Raw genomic sequence first — 19,688 nt, 5'->3', positions numbered from 1 at the left:
GTTCTTGAACCTACCTGAATTGGAGTGGAAGCCTAGACATGCCATGAAAGATTTACCCCAGTATTTCTTTGTAACCATTGATTAGCCCAGCAAACCAGCACTCACATTTGTGTTGTGCCTGGAATCACGTTTGTGTGGTGCCTTCAGCACCTCTTACCAATCAGCTCATTCTCTTCGCTTCTGATTCTCAATGAACTCTACCCTGGATGTTCTGTGCTTGGCTGGGCATTTTAAGAGTGGATTTAGCCTTAGCAAACGAAACCACCTTTTTATATTCCCTCTTCTGCCACAGTCTTTCCTGTAAATTTTTGGTCAACATAAGAATTTTTCAAAGGACTGGAGATCACAATATTCATGCAGGTTTTTTGAACATAAACACCTGTGTGAGAAGGAAAAGAATCAAAGTCAGAGCTTCAGCAAAAAAAGACTAGAGTTGGTCATTACATGTTTGACCATTCAGTAAGCATGCAGCACAGCCTGGCACAACACTGTTGCTGTTTTTCGTATCAGTAGTATCACAGAATCACAGAATCACAGAAATTCTAGGTTGGAAGAGACCTGTAAGATCATCGAGTCCAACCCATGTTCTAACACCTCAACTAGATCATGGCACCAAGTGCCACATCCAGTCTTTTTTTAAACTCTTCTAGGGATGGTGACTCTACCACCTCCCTTGGTAGATGATTCCAGTATTTGACCACTCTTTCTGTAAAATACTTCCTCCTTAATTCTAGCCTGTATCTCCCTTGGCGCAGCTTGAGACTGTGTCCTCTTGTTCTGTCTGTTGTTGCCCGGAGAAAAAGACCGACCCCCAGCTCACCACAGCCACCCTTCAGGAAGTTGAAGAGAGTGATAAGGTCACCCCTGAGTCTCCTTTTCTCCAGGCTGAACAACCCCAGCTCCCTCAGTCGTTCTTCATATGGCTTGTGCTCCAAGCCCCTCACCAGCCTCGTTGCTCTCCTTTGGACTCGCTCAAGCATCTCAACCTCCCTCCTAAAGTGAGGGGCCCAGAACTGGATGCAATACTCCAAGTGAGGCCTCACCAGTGCCGAGTACAGGGGAAGAATGACCTCTCTGTTCCTGCTGGCCACTCCATTCCTGATACTGGCCAGGATGCCATTGGCCCTCTTGGCTACCTGGGCACACTGCTGGCTCATATTCAATCGACTGTCAACCAGCACCCCCAGGTCCCTTTCCACCTGGGCACTATCCAGCCACACCGTCCCCAGCTTATATCGATGCAGGGGGTTATTGTGGCCAAAGTGCAGTACTCGGCACTTGGACTTATTGAAGTTCATCCCATTAGATTCTGCCCATCCATCCAACAGTTCCAAGTCCCTCTGCAAAGCCCTACGTCCCTCTAACAGATCAACACACGTTCCCAGCTTAGTGTCATCTGCAAATTTGCTGAATATATATAGGAAGAATCTCGGAGTAATTTTTGTTAAATTATGTATTTTGTCACTTCTGTCTTAAACTGGGTGTAAAATTGATCCTAACTCACAATCTCTCCCAGAACAGATTGGAAGGGAGGATCCTCAGACTAAATTCCAGCACTGGGAACTGATACCCAAGTCCTAAGGGATGGGTTCTGGGCTCTGACTTTTTTTCTGTATTTCCTATTTAATAGTGACCTTCTCTTTTTTCCACTAGCATATATCCAAATCAGATTTGTCTGCAGCCAGTCTGCCTGCCAAGGGTAGGCTTAGGGTTTCACTTGGCAGCCTCTTACCATGTTGGGTACTTTGTGATGCCATTGTGAGGCTTCAAGTGGTTTTGACGTGATTGCACTGTAATCAGTCCAATAAGAAAGAAACTCTTATATTTAAATTCTCTATAGAATTGAATGTACCTACAGATTCAAAGTGGTGGTGAAGTGTGTGGATTTTTATCAGGTGTAAATTAGTTTCGTAATTTAGATTGTTATGTTTGCTGAGTACCCAAATTCTGCCCCAATAATTAATGGGTTTTTTAAAATGTTATATGCATATAGTGTGTATATATTCCCTATTTTTATTAGGTAACATGCATGGAGAAAAAGAAGAGATACTCTTAATATTATGTATAACATATATTCATCCAGGAACAATGAATAATAAACAGTCTCTGGAACTTGGCAGAAGTTTAATTCAAAGGCCATCATGGACTGCATAGTTTTGGTTTTGTGTAATAAGTAGTCAAATAACATTCAGAAATTGAAAGTGTATTTTTCTATAATACACATTTTCAAGCAGGTTTCTTGGCATGCATTTTGTTTGTACTGTGCTTGAAGTTGTTTATGGCATTAGTGGTTAGTGTGTTTGTGCATGTTTGCATTCTGTCTGTTTATGAAGTATTTCACTGGTACCCTTACACAGCATGTGGTCGGTCGAAGATTATTTTTGATAGTGTGTGTAGTCATGCATTTTGGTGAAAGACTAAAGTAAAGTGAGTTAAACCCTGGTTATCTGCAGTTACATAAAGACAGACTTACAGGGTGTACATCTTCACGTAAGTTAGATACAAATAGTAATGCACCATTTTAAAGATGAAAGAGTAAGCTGGTGCCAATTTGTCCAACAATCATGGCAATTTGAGTTGCATAAAGATAGGCCAATTCTATTAATAACTGGAACATTTGTATATTTTTATTATCATAGATGTCAAAAATAATTAACAGATGACTCATTATATTATAATAATAACATGTGTGTAACTAATTTTTGAACTGAACTACGGAAGCACAAACAAACCTCTAACAGGGATAATTTAAATCCCTTCAGTCTTTAATTGACAGCTAAGTATAGGCAATTCTTTCAGGACCCAGACACAGGGCTGTGAAATTAATCTGTGAAGTACGCTGGGCTTAGAGTGTTAGTTGGTACTTTTCATGGTGTTTTGAAAGTATGGATTGTTCAGCACGTATCTAATGACATTACAGGAATATTACTTGCAGAAAATGTAGATGCTGAGCAGCTCTAGACACTTACAGACGTCAGTTCTGTCAGGATTTTGTGAACGTTACAGAATAAAATATTATTGCTTTATTTAGATGCCTAACCTCAATTTTAAGAGCACTATTCTTCCCATGAATCTTGCAACTTAAGGGAAACAGAACTGACCAATAATTAATTCTTACGAAAGTTCCACATGTAGGTACTATTTCATTACTATTGTTAATAAAGTTCTTCAAGTTAGGAAACTCCATTATATCAGCTCCAATTTTCTTTCTTTTGGGCCAATTTAAATTTTTTCATTGGTCTTCTTAAACCTTCTTTCATTGGAGTGGAGAATTTTTTCATACAGGTCTCTTTTTTTTTTCCCACTCGAGTAATATTAGACAATTTTCTAACACTTCTTTTACATTTCTCAAGTGTGCATTTATGAGAGTTTAAAAAAGATTTTATTAAGTTTTTCTATCTTTGAATAAGAGAATAAAATTAATGCATTCATTGAATATCATTTATGTTGTGCACAGTTTTGTATCTACTTTCTGTACATAAAATGTTATACAGTTGTATCATTTATAACACCATGCTGTGCTGCACAACTAGTTTCTTTTTATGTATAGTACTGTAACATGCAGTGAGACCTTTGTTTAAGAATAATTGTTTACAGGACTGTAAGAGAATTCAAAAGTCAATAGGTAAAGGTGGAATTCACACCCTCTTAGTATTCTTCCTCCTTGTAACATGCCATACCTATGGTATTCTTCAAAAGTCTAAATTCAAGCCACAGAAAATAACATTTCTATCCCTCAAGACATAGAAGCCATTCATACAGAAATGAGAAGCAAAATGTGTACAGAAATAAACTTTAAATCTTATGAGAGTAGCAGCAGGTTCATGGTGTCGGGAAGAAAAAAAATTATGAAAAGAAGCCAAGCCTGACAAACTGAATTGTGGCTCATCTGAATGTTGTTGAACTTCATTTCACTAACAAAGCAGAGAGTTAAAAAAGGAAAAATTAGGAAAAAAGTCCTCCTTATCACTGTAATATAGTAGTTTTAAGAGAAATTAATATATACTATATAAATTCATAGATCTTCGCAACTGTATAGGTATTTTCAATGTTTTAAATTGGGAGCAGAGAAGAGGATATTAGTAAAAGCTGTATGATCATACAAAGGATGGAATTTGGTGATAACTTGTCTAGAAATGTGTACAAATGTACACAGAATCAGTGTAAAAATCCAAATAATTTTTTGTGCAAGAAATGGCATATTTCTATGAATTGCTATGCAATGATTTATGAAATGTAGAATATGTATTCTATATTATTATATAAAGAGTCTCTGCATAGCATGCATAGAATATGGAAGAATGCACAACTTATATATATACATATACACATGTATGTGTGTGTCTGTCTCCATATAATTTCTCTGTGTAGATTCCATCTTCCAGTTCATGTTTTTGTGTAAATCAGGAGTGATTTTTAAAATTCCAAGTTTAAAACGTTGTAAGAGTTTATTGTCAAGTCCATTATATATAGTAGATCTATATTAACATATAAGAAATGAGCTAAGACAATACAAAACTACTCATTTTGGGCTGAGTCCAAATACTGGCTCATATGCCAACTACTTACCAGTATAATATTTAGATAATATTCTTCAGCAGACAAGTTTTTATGTTGTAAAGAAAGATCCATGTAACCTGGATGTTTTTGAAAATAGAACTTAACTTTTATGTTATTTAAGTGTTTTAAGCATGTTAGCCTTTATATCTTCCAATCTGTGCTTTCATTTCAGTGAGAGTACTGCTGGAACAGCAATTTATCTTCCAGGAAAATTCAGTAGATTTTTGAGGCTCAAAGCATGTAAGAAGTCAGGCACTGCCCAAGTGAGCACAATATGCACAATCCCCTGGAAAGCATTTTTAAACCCGGAGATAGAATTTTTGGGCTTGCAAACAATAATAAAGTGATTCTCTAAAATTTTGCTTTTAATATATGTAAACATCCTAAGGGATTGCAAATGTGTTCCGCTTCGTTATATGTTTTGGCTTCAGACATCATTACCTTCTAAAGTCACTTCAGTTCCAGGTGTGACTCTTTGCAATATAAGAAGTCAAGCAGCTAGTTAATTATCCACTTAAAAAATAAAATTCTGTCCTTAAGACAAAAGGAGAAGGGCACTTTTCATGACATTTTCAATGAACTGGAACTTCTTGCTTCAAATGATATTCCAAAAAATTGCTTTTTCTCTTGGAACTGGGTCAGAGTTTTTCTAGCCTTGATAGAATTGGCATCCTTTCTCGAAATCGAAATATGCCAGCCGTAGTACTTTTTCAGTAATACAGTTATCATGCAGAAAATCTTTGATAAGGCCACATATGCACCATTTGTGCTATAGAGATCCATGAACCTGCAAGGTTATGTGACTGTGAGTAACCCCTGCTGCCATTTGATGTTACTAAGTCTTCAAAAAGCTTGACCGTGAGACAGACTTCTTTTTCCCCCAAAGGCTCAACATTCTTTTTTGTGCTACATTTTTCAGAAGAACTCTTTGTTTGAAGAAGCTGGGCAGGGTAAAGCTGGCAGACTGGAACACTGCCCTGATGTGTTGTGACAGACATGTAATCTGCCATTTGACCACTGGTTCACACATCAGTGTTAATGTGAATGTGACACCTCTCAGCATACTGTTAATCATGCATTACTCTTCTGTCTAAAATGTGGAGATGTGGAGTAGACTTTTATTCTTTTCAGAAGACTACACAAAAAACCCTAGTGAAATGAAATTTTACAGCCATAAAAAGCAAACTGATTGACAGCTGCAAATCATAGTCACAGCAACATTGATATATACATATTTATAGATTCCTAGATTTCAAAACTAAAAAGGATCATTAGAACAGTCTGCTTGATCTAACACACTCCCACTCTAAACATTCAAGGAGTCAAATATGTAGTCCCATGTCGTGTGTGGAAACCTAGAAGATGACCTTCTGCAGTCCAGAAATGAGATCAATTCAGCTTCTTTTCCACACTAACACTTTTACATCTCTTGGGTTTTGTTTCTTTTTCTCCTGGTGTTTCATCACCAAAGTGCCCAGGAGTTCATCTGCTTTCATTCAACTGAAATGCATGTACCAGATGGTGCAAATAGCCCAGTATATTTCAATCCTGTATCCATGTCAAAAAACAGGCAGACTGCTGCAGTTCTTGGTTGCTGCACCTCATGGTATCAAAGGCTGGCTAAGAAGAGTGACACTGCTTGACGATGAATAAGATTTTTCAGGTCTGGCAGGGAAGTTGCTTTGGAAGCTAAAATCCTGCTTCTACTCTGTAGAACTTGCTTTCATGATTAATTAATTGTGTTTACGCTAATCTACAAAGGATGTAAAGAAATATAAAAACAGAGTTACAGAAATGTGTCTAGTTAAGATACTTTATAGTAACCATTTCATGCCTGCATTTCAAGTGTATTATAAACTTGCTTTCTAGATTTTTAAAGGAAATTTACCTAAACCAGAAAGTTCTATATTGTATTTCTCAACATTCTTTTACAGGAGGACCACTGAGATCTGTGTTTGCTATGTGAACAGCCTAGATCTCTGACGTCCTTAGGTCAATGAAGTTTGAAAGTATCTTGAGGGCTAGGCAGTGCAGTGAAGGTCACTAGCAGCTTTCATCTGATAGCACCTGCTTAGAGTTTGGCCTCAAGACTTTCAAAATATCTCCATAGTAAAGCCTTAGATATGCAAAAGTCATAGCTCTAGAAAAATGATGATATGAGGTTTCGAAGAGTGGACAGTTGTTTATCTTTGAAAACAGAAACTGGAGATAGTAGTTGAAAGCTGTGGCAAAAGTCAGCATTCTCTCTGTTGGTTTTCTGACTCCTAAATGCTGTAACAGTAACACAGAGTACAATAAAATTTATACCCTGCTATTCATTCTTCTGGCATGTTACTAATCCCACAAGTAGCGGAAAACTCACATAACACATTTGAACAGCAATGTGCTTTCTCACCCTATCCTCTGTCACATCTACAACAGTGTGTCTCTCTGAAGACCCAGGCAAAGTATTCCTCTACCTGTTTAGGGTTACCTGTGAATTTTTTTCTTAATGTTGTTTGTAAGTTAGGATATGAGAATTTTAAAACATTGTGGAGAATTCTGGTTTGACTGATTTTAGTGGTCTTTGGGATGATTTACAAGTGGGTCAGGAAGGGATAGCACTCTTTTACCTGTTCAACCTGTCAAGCTCCAAAACTTTTCTCTGTATTTTTTATTTTATTGACAAATCTTTATTGCTCTGAATCCCTTTATGGTTTTTTTAACAACTGTAGAGATAGATGCCTTGCATGGAAAACTATCTTCCTCCCTGAACAAAGAATTTCAGGACAGAAAAGAGTACTACAGAATAGTTCATATAGCTGAAAGACCTGTCTTGCAATAAATTACAGTTAGTTGCATGTTCATTTTGCATTACCACATGTAGTGTCGGTATGTTTGTTGATAAATCGATGTATGTGTATTTGTTTTTATATTCAGAAGCTCTAGCTTGCCTGCAGTCATGGTGTAGGTGGTTCTTCTCATGTGCATTGTAGTTACAGGAGTATAATTTTAAGCAGAAGTCATTCTGAAAAGAATTGTTTATTTAGCTAAAGGCACATCATAGATTAGGTGGAAACCATCAAACAGGCCATGGCACCAATATATATATGTAATGGAAAATTGTAAAATATAAGTCAGGAGAGAAAGGATATTTAATATGATAGATGGAAGTGCCATGAAGACTCGTGGGATGAAGGTAATAAGAGAAAGTTTAGACTGTCTACCTGAAAAATTCTGGACAGCAAACTAGTTGCACTAAACAACTGTATGTTCTCTACAGGGAAACATTAACAGTCCAATTGCTTGAGATTTTTGAGAGGCCAAAGGAGCAGCAAAATACATGTTGGGGAAAAAGCTTGAATTGGCAGGTAGGTAGATTAGCTGACCTATTAGTTCTTTTCTATTGCAAACTTCTAAGATTTTATGTGGGGAAAATTCCTTTTCAACCCACGCTGGCAATCTGTTTATGTTCTGAAGTATGATGATTGACATCCCTTTTAACTTTTAACCTAGAGAATGTCTCTGCAAGTGTTATTCCTACATATAAATGTCTAATGCTTTTAATAAAAAAAAAAAAGTCTCTCAATTAGGGGACTGTATCCATGTGCACATGCAGAATGGAGATCACAACAGAGTCTGAGGTGTTATCGCGGCATGGGCAGCACTCCCACTCAGGAAGGATGGGGCGTTGAGAAGGAAAAGGGAGCATTTGGGGCTTTATAGACTAGAGAGTGAAGGCAAACAAGAGAAAAGTAGATAAAAACAGTCAGAAAGAAGAGTATAATTTTTATTGAAAGAGGGAATGGGAAGGAAAGAATAGAGAAAAATGGGAGGGTTGCAAGATATATGAATAGAGAAGCAAGATAGGCAATGAGAGCTGATTTATGGAGTAGAAGAATGGGAACAAATAAGGATGTTCTGCTGTTATTATGGTGCCAGAGTAGCTTGCTACCTGTAAGCATTTACCTTTGGTTCATCTACATGCAGCCTTATTTTTTTTTATTTCAAACATTGTAATATTTAGCAGGCATCACTGAAGCACACTGCATGGATTTTTGTGATAAATTGTGTATTTTACAAATAAAATTCAGCTTATCCATCTTTCCTGTGAAATAAAACTTAAAAAAATATAGAGCATTTAGAAAACTGTAGCACCCTAGTAGAAAGAAGTTCCATGTCCTGCGAGTCTTTCCTGCATTTTTACCCCTAACTGGGGGACTGGAGATGGATTTTTGAGAGGGAAAACATTAAAAAAGAAATATTTAAGAAGTTGTAAACTAGCAAAACTTCATGTATTTAAACATTACAGAAATACTCTTCACATGTTATGGTATTAAACTAGAGCTCATTGTAAAAAAAAGAAATTAAAAATTGCAGAAAATTCCAGTTAATCACAAATATCTTTGCAATGTTACTTGTTCTGACTTAAAGAAGTTTGCTGAAGCATCAACTTCATTTCTGTCGAGGACTGTAAAAAAGATTGAAGCCGGGGCCTGGAATATGAACAAACAATGCATCTAAGTTAGTGCCCCACAGAATATTTTAAAATTATTTAACACAAATCATCTCAGTGTCAACAACTCATCACAGATAAACTATCTAATTAACAGAAGCCATCATAGTATTTGAGAACTCAGTCTTGGCTCAGTTGATATACCAGAAGGGCACTCCTTGATAAGCAAAATTTTTAAAGGAAGGTTTAAAAAACATTACTGCCTGAAGTAGATTCTTCTTAGTTTTCAATTAACCCTCTGCTAGGTTGGGGTTTTTAGTTGTTTGGATTTTTGAAATCTTAGTGAGATAACAAGCACAGGTTGACCTCATGTTCTCAGGTATATTCCAAGCTAAGACTCTGTTACACGGTCTATTTTATGATGCAATATTTTTTCAGTGAGTCTGCCATGCACTTGGAACCATGCCAAAATGACAGCTCAGTTAACAAAAGTGTCCCCAGCTTTTGTAAGCACTTCTGAGATAGTTTTATCCCACTTCTTGAAAATTGCAAAGGTTGTCAAAATCCTGAGATAAAACTTTACTGCAAAACACTTTTGAGCATCAAAGCATTGGCTGGTTGTTGCAGCACCAAACCAGCCACTTATTGGAATTGCACTTATTACAGGTGATTCACTTCCCTGCAGGAAATCTGTGGGGAGAGAAAGATGATAATGGGATCTGTGAAAATATAATACAGACCAAAAGTCACTGAAAATAGCTTGTGGGAAATACTGAAAAGAACAATCTCTCATAAGTCTCTGGGGGGGTGATGCTTATATGTTGCAAGGAGATGATCTAGGGCAATAATATTCATTACCCTAAAACTGCTCCTGAAAGTAGTCTTTTTCACAGAGGAAATGTGAAGTAACACTTAGGAAGGAGTGAAGTACTGTCTTTTTTCAATCCCATCCTGAGTAGATTATTTGCTACAATATTTGCCAAGTGTATGGCAGAAATAGGAAGAATTGATCTCTTTTTCTGAGCTCAAGGAGATCTCACTGCTGATATCAAGTCTTGGAAGTGAACAATTTATCCTTAGCCATTATATGATTCCTACAGCATTCCTAGGTTTGAACAAAGCATACTCTCCACCACCTTACCAAATAACACTACTGAGTTTCCCAAAGTCTTTTAAGAAGGAATTCAAAAATGACTGATAAAAGAGAATAATCTACAGATGTTTTTCACAAAATATTATTCTGCACCAGAAAATAGATTTTAAACATTGGTTTGACTGAGATTTATTGTTACATCTGTGGAGGTATTTAGGCAACTCAACTACCTACCTTTGTGGTTTAGAACTCTAGTTTTAAAAGCTTTTAACAAGAAAGCATAATAATAATAATAATAATAAATCATCTGCATATTTTCATCAAAATACTCAACATTTTCAGTGGAATAATTGGAAAATGGGTTATTTTCAACAGAAAATGCTTGAAAATTAATGTTCCCTTCTTTCTTTGAAAATTTTGAATGCTGTGAGTTTTGAAAATTTCTTATGGTCAATTCATTAAAAATTATTGCCCAGTATAACTGTATAACTTCAATCCTGTATAACTTTCAATCCTGTATAACTTCCCAGAGCTATTGAGGGAGACCCTGATAAGGAAAACAGTAAGTCATAATGATCAATATAATGGTATCAAAATGTCCTACAATGAGTCAAATGTACAAAAATTAATTTATTTTTCTTCACTTTCACTTGGCACTTCAGTAGAGGTGATATTATTTTAGGAACATTCTGATAAGGAACATAGGGGTAAAGACTCTTGGGAATCTGCAGGGATCATTGAACTTGAAGGGCAGGAGGCCACCTAGTAGATACACAATACATGCCAGTATAATTCTATTGCCTCTAGTAAAATAGATTGAAAAAAAGTCACAAAAGCTCTGAGCAGCTGAAGGAACATATTTGGCAAGACCAAAACAATCGATAATGTTTTTGCTCTGCTCCATTTCCAATTTTTGTTAGACATTTCTCATTATATGGGTTTACACAACTTGAGGTAAGTTTATTTAAAGTTCTAAGGAGATTTCTCCACGGGATAACACTCCAGAGAAACTTTGTGTGTTGTTCATCACATGAACACAAGTCTTAAGGAGCGTAGCTGGATATAAGTACATTAATAAATTCATTTCTGAGTTAATTCTTTCATATTTAATGGATTAATGTACCATTGAAGTTAGCAGCAGTGATGACAATGACATTCTTGTACATTCCTCTAAAGATGTGGAGTATCTCAAATATGTGTTGCAGAAATAACTCATTTTTCAGCTCCCTGGCAGTTTCAGATAATGATTTCAGATCAATTCAAATTAATGGCAGCTCTTGGACTATTTTCAATGTTTAACATGCGCACATATTGTTTTACCAGACAGAGATATGCACAAACTTGATGTTTTCAGATGTCTTCTCCAAGTCTAGGAAGCTACTACATATATGTCCTGTTGTCTTTAGCAGTTCAAAAAAGTGATGAACCTCATCACTCCACAAAAATTAAGTAATTGTTAATAAATCCTAACTGACTTCAATTAATTTGTTTCTATAAAAAGAATAGCAAAAACTTCTTAAAAAGCACTAATAATTCCCCCCCACCCCCAAGTCCCCAAAGTATCAGGCTCCACCCCTAATGTCCCTTTGCAAGAAAATGTGACAAACTAGGCATACCAAAAGTTTATGTGAAAAGACTAATTTCAGAGAAAGAGTCTTCAATAAAAAATGGAAATTACATTATTTCTCAAGTGATGATTTGGATTTACACATACTTTGCATCTATAATGAATATACACACAACAGAATGACTGGAGTCCAAAAATGTCTCTACACCATCACTGTATTTTTCTGAATCTGATACTGGCAGCATGATGAATCACTCTCTCATAAATGTTAAAAAATGAGATGGCTTGCATCTGATAAGTGTTAGAAAAAGGGTTAGCTTTCTTGGGATGGTAGTATCAAATTGGGATTAACATTTTCCACTTAGCCCCTTCTGCTTCTGGAGAGGTTGACATAATTTAGTGACTATGAAAGTAACACCTTTGTCATTTTCATTGTACTTCATTTCACCTTCTCATTTGTGTCTTTTTAAAATAAGATGTCTAACTGAATACAGTAATCAATGTGCCATCGATTTATATAATGCAATTGTAATCTTCTCTTTTCTATTCTCTGTTCCCTTCTTAACACAATTTAACATCTTATTTGCTTTTTTAATCACTGCTGAACAAGTCTCTTCATTGAGCTGTCTACAGTAATGCCTGGATCTTTTTTTTTCCTGAGAGGTTACAACTAATTCAGAAGACATCATTATGTATAAATACTTTAGACCATTTCAAATAATGTGTTTTTAGGGGGGGGTCTTATCTGTGTTGAGGCTTATCTGCTGCTCAGTTGTTCAACCAGATTTTTTTGCAGAATTCAACTAAAGCTTTTCATAGTTCCTTAATTTAAATGATGCAAATGAATTTACAATTTCACTGCTTTATCACATTTAGTCTTTATCCTATTTTCAAATTCAACATACAGAGTGAGCAGTACTTTTGCCAAAACTGTTTTATGTAGTTAACTCTGTATTCATCATGCTGGAAACAAGAATTTTGTTGCTGTTCTGTTAGTCTATGATTATATAGCTGCAATACCAACAACGACTAAATAGGATAAACACCCAAGAAACACCTGAAAAACACCCACTGTAAAACTATAAACCTGGGGTACATAACAGTCTAGCCATAGCTACATGTCACAGCATTGATTTATCTTCCTAAACCAATCTTAATCATAGGACACTTCCCTCCTATATTATGCCTGTATTTTTGTATCATCAAATTTTTAATAGTTCAATAATTTACTGACTTCTGCTTTACTATAGAGATTTTTGCTGATTTCCATATGAATTAGTTCACAATTAAGTCACCCATGTGAAAACTACAATTTAGTAACTAAAATTGTAGTGATGGTACAGAATATATTAAAATTAGTTTTTCTATTTCTGGCAAGCAATGCTTTGCCTCATTGTTTTCTTGCAGAGAACTGGACATCACTGGAAAATTTAAAATATTTATAATATTTACAAAATTATATTCTATAATATCTCTTATCAAAACAAAAAAATAATACTGCATGAGAGGGTTCTGATATTTTCCATTTTCACTGCCATTTTTCTGTATTTGTCTAGAGCATATTGAGATAAGAGTCATGCCTCTTTGTTGCAATCACATTACAATTAGTAGACAATAAACACAGGAGATACACCTCCTATTACACCACTTTTAGGTTGCATTATATTTCTCTTTTTAAGTGTGTTAACTATTACTGCAAGACAGCTCACTGTTAAATGATTTCCAGGAAAACATAACTACCTGCTAATATGTGTAGCAATAGTTTCAATTGTTTTAATTTTCTGTTTCTTCATAATTTAGAGACTGACGTAGTTACATCTACATATGTAACTACATTACGTTGCTGGATTTCCTAGAATTTCCCTCATTAAGTTTTTTTTTTTTTTTTTTTAATAAATCTCTCCATTCAGCCTTTGTGTAATAGCTAAGGGTAAAGAATCTTCAGCCTTCTCAAAAGACGAATTTTCTGCTATAAACAGCGTGCCGTTACAACTCAACTGATTGCAAAGAATTTGGATTGCAGTGTGATTCAAGTCTTTCATTGAACTGATATTATCCACTCAACCTCAGCAATACCTTAGAGAAATACAAAGCAGAGTAACTGTCTTTTATATTGTACTCTCTCAGTGCAAGAATAATAGAGATGCCATGAACATTGCAGAGGTGTCACATTAGCTGCTGAACTAAACAGTGTGAAGGAAAGGGAACTCATTGTTAATTTTTTTACAAGGATGGAATAGATGAACATTGCTTACAAATGAGCTTTATTTAGTTTTAAACACATTTCATGAAGTAAATAGTATATTTCCCTAATTTTCATGTCTTTTGGTATGCTTCCAAAAACTTGGAAGTGAATTAGTGTGCAATTTGCATCCAAATCTCAGCCAAGGGGATGTGGTTTATTATAATACATGGCCCTCCTAATTATTGAACAGCCCGAGAAAACTAGGCACAGTGTGCATCTGTTATTGCTTGACCACACTGCCAAACATAATTTGGCAAGCACAGAAATGTACATTGAGCAGACCTACAGTCTAATTTGCATTAGTTTGTAGTAATTATATGAAAGCTATAACTGAACCAAGCTTGTCCTCTTTTTAGAGCACATCATTCTTTTTGAAAAGAAATCTCAACCAAAAATACAAAACAATTAAATAGCACACACATACACAACCCTGAGAAACTCCTTGTTTGCATAGTAGACTTTCACAGTATTATTTAATGATTATCCAAATGTTATTTCTGTGTATTCTGTAAAATATCAAACAAGGATTTTTTTTCCTGCAGTTTATATAGGCCTTTCTGTGTTTTCTTTCATCCTCATTCAGAAATTTTTTATCTCTTCTGCTGAATTCTAAAACCCTATATGGTTTAATACCATGTAACTGATGATTAAAGTTACTGGTGTTTTTAAATTTAATTGCTAAGGAGTAACAGGAGGAAAGTCCTGCCTTTCATAATTTGCCTTTGGCCCTTTCCATAGTCATTTAATTCAAACTCTATTCTGACTAAAAGAAAAAGTCTTAGTATAAGCCACCTCATGCCACAGTAATCTGGAAAGTAGTCACCTAAGCTCAGGGAGGTTGGGATGCTATGGTAAAAATACAATTAGGTTTTGTCCTACAGACCTTTCAAGGAAAAAAATCTTGTTTCCCCTCTTATTTTTCTAGTTAGATCATATATTCAGATAGACAGACATCATGGCTCTGTATTAAAGATGATTGGAATCCTAAACTAAATCAGTAGATGAGGAAATAAAGAAGAATCTCATCTGCAGAAAGTATTATTGTGTAATATTTTCTAGAAATGCAGAGGCATAAAAAGATGAGAGAGTCAAATTCAAGCCCCATTGAAATCAATGAGAAAGGGTAATCATTCAAACAGCCACAGGATCAAGCATAGAGGAAGGGCAGGTCCTTTTCTCCCCTTCTTTAAGTAAACACTGGCATTTTCAGCTTCTTTGCAGGGGCTGGGAAGCAGAGGCACAGTCTTTTTTGTTGGTAAACAGCTTGACATTTTGTAGTACTGGACTAGTCAAAGGGCTTTCAATCTAGAGTTTGAGTATTAAGAAATAACTGTGTATTCTCTATGTACTTGGGTATTCTCAGATAGCTTAGGGTAATTATTAGCCAGCACACCCAGTCAGAAACATTTACTGTGAAATGACCATACGGAGACTATGTAAATGAGTTTCCAAGAGTGAAAATGCAATGAAGTATAAAAATGAATAAAACCTGCTGAATATTGCTGAATGAGTGAACACTACCTCTATACTCTGAATAGCTGATCAAAGCTATTTTCATAAAATAAACCAAACTTGCAATAAGTTAGAGGGGAAAGAAATCCCAATGAAGCATTTACAAATGGCAATTTACAGTTGACCAAAAAACATTCAATTTCCTTTCCCACAGTATGTGGAAAATAAAGATATCCTTGCTTATACGATAGTCCCTGCAAAACTGCTTTATTTTCTATTTTAGTTGTTTAGTTTACTTCTACAATAAGATAATAGTTGCATAAGAAAACAGCTTTTTATTGAACCAGTCTCTTTCCACATATACATCCTCTCACTTCAGGGGCTGAAATAAAGCAATGGAGCAAAGAAGCTGGGGAAAAGGATTGTCAAGTAAAATCACACTGGTTTACTATTTTTTTAGCACCAAAACCTTCCTTATTTAGTTTGTTGTTATTTGTGTTGGGGTTTTTGTTTGTTTGGTTGGTTGGTTGATTTGGTTTGGGGTTTTGGGGGGGGGTTTGTTTGTTTTTTGTGGGTTTTAAATTTTTTTATTGTTGTTTTCTTTTGTTTAGCAATAACTAACTAAAACCCATTAGTTCGTTACTAATTAGTTACTAATTGATTAGTTACTGCTTCTGATGAAATACAAGAAGTAGATTTGGTTAACAGTGCAGAGTTGTTTTCTCTTTGTTTTATCTTTTGGGGCTTCACGGATCTGAGAATACGACTCATCTTTGCACAGGCAGGCCCAGGAATAAAACATCTTTTCTCACAGATCCCTTCTATTAGAATAATATTTTCACGTGGATATTAGTTTGATTATAGTTTGTGCATCTCACAAGAAGGCATTTTAACACTTTGCATAGTCATTCTTTAATACACATAATGCAAAGTTTTCTGTGCTGCAGGTTCCTTATGAAAAGGGATTTGGCATGTCTGGTTTTATGATCTTTTTTTTGTCTAAAAGTCATTCTCATGAGCATGACCAAATGAAAAACACTTTGTTTTCAGTGTATTATTAGGTAATTAATAATTTCAAAATGAGATTATTTTTCCTCCCTTTGTCTTAATTGATTTTCCACTTTTTTTTTTTTTGACTCAGAGAGCCACATTCATCCAACTTGTGACATGACCATAAATAGGAAATCTTTCAGAGAGTGTAAGTTAGGTTTCCCCTCTGAACTACAAGAATAGCCACTGTACTGCATCCCATTCTTGCATTGTAGTTAAACACCTTAAGGTATTGTGTTAAAACCATAGTTTTGGAGATATTTAAATGAACCACTTTCTGTTAGTGAAAGTCTGCACAGAAGATCTGTGTCCTACAGTATGGGTACATGCATTTCCTTTCAAGAAACTGATGGGCTTGTAATGGTGCATGAATTGTGTCTGTGAATCTCTTGGAAACAGATGTCATGCAAACTTCATGCAAAGTGACTTCCCAGGAAGTAATTTTCAACTGATTTTCAGCTTTTGCAAGTTACTGCAGCATAGTTTGATCTCCAGTCATTTCCAGCTACACAATTAGAACTGGGGTCGCTACTTGGAGCCTTTTGAATGAACTGATGGGCTTAAAGCCATACAGAAGACAACTTGAAGCCTCCCAAGGAGGGATAAGCCTAGACTTAATTAAGGAACTCAGCTTTAAAAGGAAGGATTTGGCATGAGTGAAGGTTTTCTGTCTGTGGAGCTGTTTAAGTCTCCAAACAGCTCACTGCAACAAGAGAGTGGCATACAGTGGTAAGAAAAACAAGGAGGAGGGGCTTGCCCTTCATTTTTTTTCCAGGATAACTCCTCTTTTCTTCAATTCCTTCCTCTTCAAATAATTTCTTACTGGATTCCCAAGCAAAAGAAAATTTTCTCCTTAAAAAATATCTCTAAGAAATAGAGCTTGTAGTCAGTAGCCAAACTTTAATTTTTTTTTCACTGAAGGTTTCCACTGAAAAATGTGTATAACTGCTTGTTGTTCTTATGTTCGTGTCTGTATTTAACTTGTCCTGTTTACAGGCTCAGCTTCAATCCCCTTAGTTACCTAAGAATAAATCTTGCCTTGATTTTTTAATGCCATCTTTTTTCTATCCATGCCACAGTCTTTTTTCCCCTCAGCCATAAAGATTACCTGCATCAATGAGGCTTTCAGTATACCTGCTCATCCCAGTCTTCTTCAGAATGTGTTTAGCAGCACCAACTCTACTGAGCTGTGAAAGGGGTAGCAGGGTGAATTTACCAGGCTGAAGCAAGATAAATGGAATAAAAAATATGGTATAGAGGGACTTGGCTGTGTAGAATATAAGTAAACAGACTGTGGTGTCTGGAAGTAAAAAGAATGCAGTTAACATTATTTTTGCTACAATGCTGCAGAAAAGACTGACTATGTCAAGGGGCTAAAAATCTAAATTACCATTTCTGGAATTCCCACTTGAAGAATATTTTCACTCCTGTGGGATTTCATTCTGTTCCTTGTGTGTATTTATAGGTCTTACAGGTTCTAATAAAAACTTTACAGAAATTCCTAGGTTATCCTGACTGTTAGAACTACATAAAACTCAAGCCCAAAATTGTATCGAATATCTTTCCCCGAGTCACAAAGGGAAGGCACCACTCAGGAACCATCTATCTAAACCATCCAAACCCTACTGGCAAGGAAGTGCTAGGCCAAGTTACACATTTAATATGAATTTTCAGAGAAGGGAAGTTCCCACATTTTATCTCGGGCAACAAATTTTGTATCAGCTTTGGATTAGTCAAGGAGGTCTTTCAGGGGCAAAAAAACCCCATTTCTGTTTCAGATAATACAGGCACTGTACAGTGTACATTGCTGAGTTAATTTGTTCCAGGAGTTAATACCCTCAGTGTCAGAGAAACAATAGAAAACTAAAATCTTGATTTCTTGTTCTATCTTTAGCTTTTACTGACTTGCTCATTTTTTTTTTTATTAGATGAAACAGCTGTTTCATACCTGGTAATTACACATCCAAATCAGTTGTCCTTTATGAACTAAGCAGTTCCTAAATCTACTACTTGAGAACAGTTTTCCATTTTAATAGCACCAATTGTGTGGTGGAAAATATCAACATGAAATTTTTTTGTCATATAAATGTTCAATAACCAGACTAGAAATTTAAAATATTCACCTTTCTCACTCTAAGAAAACTTATGAATGTTTTCCACAATGACTGTTTTCTCTTGATATAGCATACAAAGGAAAAAGTGATTAAGTGCAAAAAAAAAAAAATTGGCTGTAACTTATATAAACAATACATTGTAATTTGTACTAAGAAAATTTATTTCTTAATATATTTCTTTTTAATATCATGCATAAGTTTAGACACTGAGCCTATTTAATTTGGTTCTCCCTTTTTCAGAAAGATTTCAAATAAAAACTATTACTTTTCACATAGATTAAAGGATATACAAAACTAAAATGCAAGATGCTTTCAGATTTTGTGAGTGTAGAACTCACTGTAGTGTAGTGGAGAGAATATCCCAATCTGAACAGCTGGTGATCAGTACAATGGAAATAATATGAAATAAAATGGAAATAATTAGTACTTGGAAATAATATATTTTCATGTTAATATCAGGTGATTTCTCCTTACATTTTGTCAATAAAATGGCACATGTGGGCCTGAGGTTTACCTTGACTAGCAACATTAAAGTGAAATTTGTTTTGTTTTCAGTAATTTATAAAAGTTTACATTGCTTGATATAAAATACATCATTTCTCAGCAGTGAAAGACATAGCCTGAGTCTTCAGACAGTGTGAAACAATAGCTCTAAGGAAAATGTAAATTCACTTCTGTGGTGTTATAATTCTGACACTGAATTCTGAAAGGTAACATTTTAAATGTTTTAACAAAATTTCGTAGCAACGAATTTCTTCAGTCTTCACTAACTGATTTCCTGTTTACTTTTCCCACAACAAAATTATCCATGAGAACACTTACAGCCTGAAATAAAGTAAAATCCACTTGTCAAAGGGTTTCTTATGCTGTCTGCACTATAGTGCGCAATTTATCATAATTAATTGCCATCAGTGGAGGACTTCCCAGTGAGTACTAAACCTATGTGTATTTGACACAGAGCAACCCCACTTCTGCACACAGAAGTCTACTGTGCTAGGATAGATAAAGCCTTGAATCTCTAGGTACTATCACTGAGTGAATTTTGAAGCTTGTAATTTGTTCCAGTTAGCTTATAATTTTCTTAAGTATGACAAAAAAAACCTCTAAATCATGATTTACAATGCAAAGCTAACACAGCAGGAATTGTATCTTCATACATAATTAATAACCAA

General features: G+C 35.4%; 1 long non-coding RNA gene across 3 annotated transcripts in view; it reads left to right on the top strand.

Moving 5' to 3' along the window:
- LOC131084709 (uncharacterized) overlaps positions 1-19,688 on the top strand; it is a 48,200-nt gene that overhangs the window by 14,053 nt on the left and 14,459 nt on the right. For 2 of the 3 annotated variants that reach the window (XR_009114582.1, XR_009114581.1), the window contains exon 3: positions 7,823-7,910. The exons of the other annotated variant lie outside the window; for it this stretch is intronic. This is a non-coding gene — a long non-coding RNA (uncharacterized LOC131084709). The remainder of the gene's footprint in view (positions 1-7,822; positions 7,911-19,688) is intronic. 3 annotated transcript variants of the gene reach the window in all.

This window comes from Melospiza georgiana, chromosome 6 (assembly GCF_028018845.1).
Source record: "Melospiza georgiana isolate bMelGeo1 chromosome 6, bMelGeo1.pri, whole genome shotgun sequence".
Classification (NCBI taxonomy): domain Eukaryota; kingdom Metazoa; phylum Chordata; class Aves; order Passeriformes; family Passerellidae; genus Melospiza; species Melospiza georgiana.
Note: the sequence above shows the minus strand (reverse complement) of the source record. Positions and strands in the feature narration are given on the sequence as shown.